Genomic DNA, 9612 nt, shown 5'->3' with positions numbered 1-9612 from the left:
GTTACTTATTGAAATAACTTCAGAGCGTCTGAAGGAAGCTGTTTTGCGAGGCGAGTCATTTTTCCTCTGAAGGAAAACAGAGAGTGGATCAGGAGCCGGGCAGGTGCTCAAGGTAAACAGGTGTGTGATGTGAAAATTGCAAGTCTGTTTTCTGATGACAAGCTCTCTATCATATTAGAACTATCTTTCCCCCTCAGATGCATACATTTACAGTATATTCCAAACAGACTTTCAACCTGTTAAACCTGGCAAAAGCAAACTGAGCTAACAGAAGCGGCAGATCTCAATCATGAGGCACTGGTGCACTTCACAATGCAATGAGTCAATACCCCTTTTTCCACAGAGATTCCACATCAGGGCTGCTAAAAAGTCCCTTCATCACGCCACGTTTGCTTTTTTACACAGGACCAAACAACGCATGCATAATGCCACCGCAGTGTGCAATCTTAGACAGCATGCTGACACCCTAGAAGCAAAAGAGGCAGGCATGACAGGTGTGATGTGTAACACAACAGTGTTGGCCCCTAGTGCGACATACAACATACGCGTCGGCAGCACTTTCTAAACAATAACAATCATTTGCCATCGCTCTCATATCTCACACCTGGTTCACACTGTTGGCTTTGTTTTGTTTTTTTCCACCCAAAATGCACTGCGCTCTACGTCATTTCCTCTCTTTGGTTGACTTCCTCTCTTTGGTTCGCTGGGTAGTCCGTTTGCACCAGGGTTCACTTGCAAGTGAACCGAGATCCCCAGCAGGGTTCGCTCGTTTGGTCCGCACCAGAGTTCGAATGAGCGTTCACACCTCTCCAAACGAACCGAACTATCCTTGGAAGTGGACCAGGGCGGACCACCTGTCATAAAGAACGGTATGATGAAATAACAGTGCAGCATTCCGCCTTGAACAGGCCGTGTAGCCTTCTTTACACTCTGTAAAAGGGACATCGCTTCACGTGTCTTGGGCTGATTGAGTAGCTGTCCGGTCTCAAAAAAGCTGAGTGTAAATGCATTCAAGACCAACTGAAACCTGAGATGAATTCTAGCCAGATGTCAAAGCTTGATTCTGATTGGATTGTCATTTTTAAATCAATATTTTGTGTGAGAGTAATGATTTCTTTAGTAAGTAGGCACTTAATAAACAGTGTTGTGCAAGTTACTGAAAAGTAGGCAAGGCAGCTTTATTTGAATAGCAAATTTCATACACAAGAGCAATTCAAAGTGCTTTACAGAGCAATATATATAAAACATAATAAAACATACAGAAAAGAGTAAAGAAAAAATAGATATAAAAGATACAATTAATAAATGATTTACAATTTTAAAAAAATCGCCATTAAAAATAGCAAAAGTGCAGACAAGAAGTGCAAAGATAAAAAGATTATTTAAAATTATTTAAAACTGAGTTTTAAAATCATGTTGCAGTCACTACAGGGTGGAGTAGGCAGTGTAAAAAAGGAATGTTTTTGGCTTTGACTTAAAAGTAATCAGAGTCAGGGCTTGTCTAACATCATCTGGGAGGTTATGGTTTGTGCTGCATGATAACAAAACGCTGCTTCACTATGTTTTGCTCTGACTCTTGGGACGGTCAACAGTGTGTACCCATACCTATATTATTTTAGTGTTGCTGTTGCGCAGTGTGGGACAAGACAACTGTCAGATTCTATCTATGATTGTACCCATTATCCCGATGATGAAAAGTAAGTAGAGGAACAATAAAACATAATAAACATATGTTTTGATAGGGTTAGTTAATGTAGCTTTACCAGTCTTAAAAATTAAGCAATACTAGTCAGGTTTTAAGACTCTTTTGGACGAGTAAAATGAAATACCAACTGTTTCTCAGACTTCTGTCTGTTATTTTTTATCATGATATGCCTAATGAAATAAAACTGCTAAATTATCTACAAAAACATAAAAATACTGAAATGTATTCTTTGTAACATTAACTGTTATTTAATTCTTACACATTAACTGGCGGGTCCCGTTGCACTCCGAGTAACGTAAATTTATTAATGACTTACAGAAACAGACCCACACATACACACAATGGAGGAACTAAATGCTTCTCGGCTGAGCCGCACATCACTACAGGTGACATTAGATGTCAAGTAACAAGTAATAAAGCCCATTTCTGCAACTGTAACTGGGTTATTTACTTAAAGTAATGAGTTACATTACTAGTTACCACCCAAAGTAGTGGAATTACAGTAACAAGTTACTCCCAAATCTGGTAATAAGTGGGACACTGTACAGTGAGCAGGTCATTATTGCAGATTTTATGGCTTTGCATCACCCTGTCAGGGTTTATTTTGCAATAATGACCTGCTCGCTGTACATTATCCCCTACATGAATACATCCACCTCACAAAGACGCATATGTAATCTGGCGGCCTTATTAAAATAAGTACTAGTGCAACATTTTGAGGAAAATGCTTTCAAGCTTTCTTCCAAAGACTTAGCTCAGAAAATGATACCATTCTGATGTCTGTGCATTAAGTATAAAGCTGTATGTTGGAAGGAATTAGCATATAGCTTAGCATTAATTAAGACTGGAAGCAGGCGTAAACAGCTAGCCTGGCTCTCCAAAGCTCACAAATTAATATTTTACATCTAATTTTTTATACATACACAAATTGGTAAAAAAAAAAAAAAGAGTTGTGAGGGAGTTAGCATACCTGCTGGAACTAACACAAGTTTCCTGGCAAACTCACAATGATGACATAATCTGTGGCTGTTTGCTGAGAAGTGGTTACAGCACCTGCTCTTTCTACCTTTCTGTTTGAGTTTGCAAATCTGCAAGGTGTTACAGCCACATTTACAGAACTAGTTTTCCTCTACTTCCTGTCTTTATGCCAAGCTAGAGTGACTGCTAGCCTTGGCTAATTGCTAATCCACCTCCAGAGCCTAGTTAATCTATTTACCTCTTTTAGTCTCAGAAAGAGAGTGAATAATATCGTAAAACAAATTGTTCTGTGTTCCTGTGAGGACACGTAGACTTAAAACATCTGTTATATCTCTGCCGTGATAAATCAATGACCAGACCCACTCCTTTGTTCACAGCTTCCAGGAGAAGTTTGTGAAGTACCTCAGCAGGGACAAGAACAGGGTTCAGACTGTTCCTCCATTGTCTGTCGTGACTCTGCAGACGCTCTCGTGCATGGAGCGGGTCCTCACCCTCCTCGCTGCGGTCACTGCCAACAGAAACACTGTCTCCAGCTGGGTGACTCAAGGGTTCAAAAGGTCCATCCAGGCCCTTATTTTCAAGTCAGTGTCTTGAAAGTGCAGCGAGGGAACATTAACACCAGTGTGTGGCCAACCTGTGGAAAACAGCAACCCAACATTTAAGATTCAATCAAGATGTCCTCCTATCCAATGAATACTGACACCAGCATGAAAAAACAAGTTGTCTGACTTTCTTTATGTTTTTAATTAAATGTTCACTTTGGGTAGCACTTATAAATCATCCGGCTCTGTCTCTGTGTGAGGACGTGAGGTTGGCCTTGAGCCTCGTCACTGCAATCACAATTTCACAATTTGTGCATTTCAATCATCAGCCTGAGCACTCTATTTATTTTCAGAGTTACTTGCTGATTCACTACACACACTGCAGCAGGTGTGATCACAACACACACACACATGCACAGAATAATGGTTACCTGAGCCAGAGTGAAAGGCCAAGTGTGTTTTTACAGCTGTCTACGTAATGAGCTCTTTGGGGGCCTGTCAAGTTAACGGTTAGCTAACGTCTCAAGTTGTGAGCGTATATGTTTAAGTGTGTGTGTGTGTGTGTGTGTGTGTTGGTCCAGGTTAGGTAATGTCTCTCTGTGTGTCACCTCCCATTCCTGACAGATTTAATGTCGTCATGACTGTAATTACACAATGTGACGAGGCAGAAGGCTGAGGAGAAAGCATGACATTTTAAAAAAGGGAATATAAAGAGAAATCAATCACTGTTCTGCACTGAGATCTGTTCATTTTAATCTTATCTAAAAGACATTAAGAACAAAAGCTGGGAAAGGAACTGGTCTCCATTATGAGTTTGTTGTATTACTGTAGCAGAGGGTTCACTTGCCAGTGCTGTAAATCTTACTAAAATGTAAGCAGTCGATGACCGCTAAGAAAAACATGTCCATCAAAAGGCATTAGTGAGTCACATGGCTTTGCAAAATATATCATTTAGGAGACTCTGAGAATGAAAAAATCCCTTTGAAGTGTCACCATCATTATTTGTTTTCTGTTGGACAAACAACTCTGAAAAATAATCATTTCACAAATTATTGTAGCAACAGGTGTCACGATAAAAACAGCACTATTGTTGTTTTTAAGGGCATGGGAGAACACTTATCAATATGAAAACTGAATAGTGTACCTTTAGGATCAGGCTTTCTTGTCATCTATGGAGACTTATAAGAGTGACCACATTGTGTAAATGCTGTGTAAATGTCTATTTACTATAGCTTTTCAATTGCACCACAGCTGACTAAATGTGACCTGACTATGCTGCAAACATAGTCAGCTATTAATATATATCGAGTTAAATTTCAGTATCCATCAGTTCTCATTTACAACGACATTAATCAGACTGTACAGCATTTAAACAGTAAAACCATTCAGGTGAATTCTGTGATTAGCCAGCGTTTTTGTGACCAACATAGGCAAAACAAAAAACCCTCCTGCAATGAAATAGTAGCTCAATATGATATTCAAAGCGTATGTGTGATTTAGATCTGCACACAGCTCTCAACATGGAGGTGGCTGAGCTGACGGCTAGCAGCTAATGTTTCTAACAGCAGGAACAGCGCTAATAATGGCAACAGTGCTAACAGGTCAACAGTGTTAATTCAGCTGACCTAGGGGCACGGGAGGGTGAGTGCTACGCCTCCGCAATGACACCGTTCCACCAGTGTGAGTCAGGATCGCATTATAACCGTATGTACACAGTGCAGAACAGCAGTGATTAGCTAGCCGATGAGATACACACACAGGGGCACACATGCACTAACATGCACATTCAGTCAGACTGTCTATCACAACAAAAAACAGAGAAGCTCAGATTACCACACATAGAGGAAACCTTACTTCATTCTAATACCCTGGTATACCTTAATACCCTGATACCATCCAAGCGCTGTATAGATCTCCTTTGATTAGATAAAACAGGATTACTTGTTACATGCAGAAACCCAGCCATGTACAGGCACGACATCACATCACTGAGTCAGCAGAAAGCACCGGTGCTGTGTGCTGCGTTGGGCAGCAAACCATTACTCCATTACAGTACATCACAGCTACTCAATCCACTTCACAGCCAATCAGGCTTTAAGTGTTCATGTGGAAAGAGGGAGAGAGGTGTTATATCCTGATCATTAATGACTCTCAGAAAAATAAATTGTGAAGTTAGAGCTTTCAGCCTGTTGCTAAGCCTCTGGGGCGAGAAAATTACACATCTATGAAGCGGTGAAATATATTCCACCTGGGAAAAGTCGGAGCTGGCAGAGGTTCCAGAGTGCACATCTGGCCTTGGGGTTTATGCTGGCTCGGCCTGGTGTTTTTCACCACAGCTATAGCATACCGTGCCCACACTTCTCACTTCACTTCCTTTGACTCTCGTTCTCTGAGTCTATATTGGAGATTTTCATGTTTTAACTTCATTCACTGCTGTCGTTTCACAGTAATTATACTACGCTCAGGTTGATTAAACCTTTACAAATCCCACGATAAAAACACTGCTGCTTTCCTGAGTCACCAAAAAGATGCCACACTAGCGGATTTCATCTCGACAAACATTTTCTGGCGATGACTGGAGATGCCAAGCAACTATAGTTAGCAGAAAACAACAATCATTAAGCTCCTCTAAAAATCCCCTTCCAGTGACCCCCGGCAATTTTAAAGTTCCCAAATATACCTTGTGAGTAAGTATGCGGTGTGCACAGCAAACCAAAATTAACAAGTGATTCCTGCCAACTTAAACAGGCCTTGGATCCCCAGCCCCCTTTTCCCATGTTACTCAAGTGAACCTCAGTTTGATGGCGGGCTGACAATCTGAAACACGAATCACTTCGTGTTGTTGTAACTGATAGAGTCTGGATGATGCAGAGGCTGGAAAAGGCACTCTGAAAAGATGAATGAAACACTCATGTATGTAACCCCCACAGGAACTATCAAGATTACCTAACTGGAGCTTCAATTTTATGCTTGAGATGTGGAAAGCTTGTATTACTACAGCTTTCCTTTTAGCTTTGTCAATCATCAGCTCACACATTTTCACTGTTAGAGCTGCATTCATACATTTTTTTTTGCCACTTCAGTAAGCTCTGCAACAAGCTGCCAAACCCACAGCCCATATATTACACAGGCCCTCTGAAGTTGTTGCTTATGTCATAAGGCAGAAATATAATAGTTTATGGTGTGTACAGTTTTAACCAGGCATGTATTTTACAGCCTCTTCGAGTTTTCTGCCTTTGACTCTGAGGAGCTCTAACTACTAATCCCCTCCACCTGCACCATTTGTTTCAAACATAAAGAGTTGGACTCACCCATCAGAGAGATTCAGCCAGAATGATAGATGCTGCTGGGTCTGGCAGTCTGGCAACGTATCCAACCTTCTGTGGTGTAGATTTTAGCCTCGTCTTCTCATAACTGCAACACACATACACACAATATCACTATAGATTTTGATAACACATGTCATAGCAAAGGGATATAAGATAAAGTTCATTCATTCATTTTCTGTGACCACTTATCCTGTTGGAAGTCTCGGGGGCTGGAGCCTATCCCAGCTGACATTGGGTGAGAGGCGTGGGACACCCTGGACAGGTCGCCAGACTATCACAGGGCTGACACATAGAGACAGACAACCATTCACACTCACATTCACACCTACGGACAATTTAGAGTCACCAATTAACCTGCATGTCTTTGGACTGTGGGAGGAAGCCGGAGTACCTGGAGAAAACCCACACTGACACAGGGAGAGCATTCAAACTCTGCACAGAAGGGCTCCCTCCTGGGATCGAACCAGGAACTGTCTTGCTGTGAGGCGACAATGCTAACCACTGCATAATAAAATAAAGCATTAATAACAAATGAAGACATCGTAGGCTGAGATTAACATAGATGGTCTGCACAGGTTGTGACTGAGTGTGAAACTAACACTTCCACTGGTGGTGCGGGTGACTGTTGTGGGAAGAGTTTGAGCTAGTTGTTCAAGTTTGAATATTGTTGAAAAACCAGGGGCCAGATACATAATACTCTGTGTAGATTCATGACTAAAACTCAAAGGCAAAAATAAGCATAAGCATTCTTTGTGTCAGATTTATAACACCATGCGCACATCCAGATTCTGTTTTATAAATCACAATCAGTCTGGCACTGAGCACATGTGCACAAGCCTCATTTCCACACCCACAGTTTGCCATAAATGAATGTAAAAATGCCTTTGCACATACTTGTGAGAAAAACAGTAAAGAAAGAGCCATTTTACTGACGGCGAGGTTCTAAAACGGTGCAAGGACAGCTGTAATTACACATGGTTGTGGTGATTTGTAGCATCCGTACTATTAATTACATTTCTGCGAACCGCTGTCTCTGTAAAATCTCGATCATTATCATTATTATTAAACGTCCGAAAGATGACTGATGATTCATTCAGAGGGCTCATGTTCAAAAACACTTTACAAGGTGCTTCACAGGATAACATTAAACGATCACTAACAGGGAGATGAATGTTAATAAAAGATTATGATGAAATGTATAACACAAAAATTATGTTAAACAATAATTCTGACACAATAACTTCAGTGTGAAGTTCAGGTTTTATTTGAGAAACAAGTCCTGTTTTTCCTTTGAGGCCAGAAAAAGACTGGTTGCTGCTACGTTTTTACATGTTCTGGATTATGGTATTTTGTTGTACATAAACACATCTGCACAGTGTTTGCACGTTAGATACTGCATATCATAGTGCACTGAGATTTGTTACAAATTGTAAATCCCTCACTCATCACTGTGTGTGTTTTATTCCAGGGCTGGTTGGCCAGCTTTGATATTTTGTAGGCTCAATCACTGGTATTTGTTCAATTATAATGCCATAGTGGGTAAACTCCCTTTGTAAATTTGTACTTTAACTGAACATAAATCTGACTGTAGCTATAGTCAAGATTTAGTTTTGTTGTCTGTTCCTCGTGCACGAACTGTGCTGGAAAGAAAGCTTTTAAATGCTCTGCTATAGTTATATATATATATAATAGTTATATTATTTTGATCACATGTAGATTGCCAATTTTATTTATCTTTACAAAGTAGTTTGAACAAATTATCTTTAAAATAAAGTATCTTTAGTTAACCAAACTAGATTCCTCCCTTCTTCCTCCAGTGTGAAATAGTTGGTACCTTTCAGAGCTATGATTTTGCTTCCCCAACACTCATTACAGACCCTTTCAACCTTGATAACATTATCACTCTTCTTCCTGTTGGAATGTCTTCCGTGTGTAGTGACGTCAGCTGACAGGAAGTAAACATGGAGTCAAGCTGTTGCCTAGCAATGTGACTTCAGTGAAACTGTGATTCTCCTCTGATGTCTTTGCCAACTTGTGGTCCCGTAAATCCCCTTCACATGACATACTGTGACTAATTAACTTTAATTTGCTGCAGCTGTGAGGCTTTCTTTATAGTTAGCGGAAGGCTAACTGTTAGCAACATTCAAATAGCCCGACCTGCTTTCATACTATCGCTACCAAACACACAACCTCACAAACCACTACATTAACTCTCGATACTACAGGTAAATGAAGTTTGTAGCTTATCTGTTAACTTACCAGTCGATGAGGAAAACTGCGAGCTGTGAATCCAGTTTGAAGCCCATCCTGTCGCGAAGTTCTCTCCACCTCTGAAACGCTTCTCCGAGATTAACTCGAGTTTTATTTCGTTTATTGTCGGACACCCTCTTTGACTGTCTTTTAGACAGGTCCGTCTTTCTCTTTTTGGGTTGTTTGGCAGTGTAAGCAGTTGTCGCCAGGGCTGGGATAGCAATTTTCCCTGCAGGAGTATTCGCCATTGAGTCAAGTTTTCATCCGGAGAAACTTTTTCTTCTTCGTCGATGCTTTTTTTTTTGGCGGATGTAACTTTTAGGTGAATATCGCCACCTACCGTACCGGAGTACGCAAAACAGTATCTTGTATATATTCAATAGGAATGAAAAAATAAATAAATAAAAAAACTAAAAATATATTCTATTAAACCAAGAGTGTTTATTAGGAAATGTATTACTCACACTTCCTCTGCATTTGTTCCTAGTATCCCACCTAAATTCCATCCTTGTCCTGCCTCTCATACCCTTTGTTGTAATCAGCCAAAACATTAAAACCACTGACAGGCGAAGTGAATACCATTGATCACCTTGTTACAGTGCATTGTTCTGCTGGGAAACTTTGGGTCCTGGCATGCATGTGGATGCTACTTGACACACTCCACCCACCTGAACACTCTTGCAGACCAAGTAAACCCCCTCATGGCAACAGCTCTGGTCGATGGCAGTGGCCCCCCTCCCCAGCAGGACAGTGCACCATACCACATCACAATAACGGCTCAGGAATGACCCCAGGAATGGGACAAAGA

At 40.7% G+C, this 9612-nt stretch overlaps 1 long non-coding RNA gene across 1 annotated transcript; it reads right to left on the bottom strand.

The window, feature by feature from the left end:
• Positions 1 to 1177: 1177 nt before the first annotated feature.
• LOC126398364 (uncharacterized) lies at positions 1178 to 9164 on the bottom strand. The gene is made up of 3 exons (XR_007570770.1): positions 8814 to 9164; positions 6537 to 6639; positions 1178 to 3317 (listed from the first exon to the last, which is right to left on the bottom strand). It is a non-coding gene; the product is annotated as an uncharacterized LOC126398364 (long non-coding RNA).
• Positions 9165 to 9612: the final 448 nt, after the last annotated feature.

The sequence above is a fragment of the Epinephelus moara genome, chromosome 12, assembly GCF_006386435.1.
Source record: "Epinephelus moara isolate mb chromosome 12, YSFRI_EMoa_1.0, whole genome shotgun sequence".
Classification (NCBI taxonomy): Eukaryota; Metazoa; Chordata; class Actinopteri; order Perciformes; family Serranidae; genus Epinephelus; species Epinephelus moara.
The sequence above is the reverse complement of the archived record's forward strand: the minus strand, read 5'-3'. Positions and strand labels throughout refer to the sequence as shown.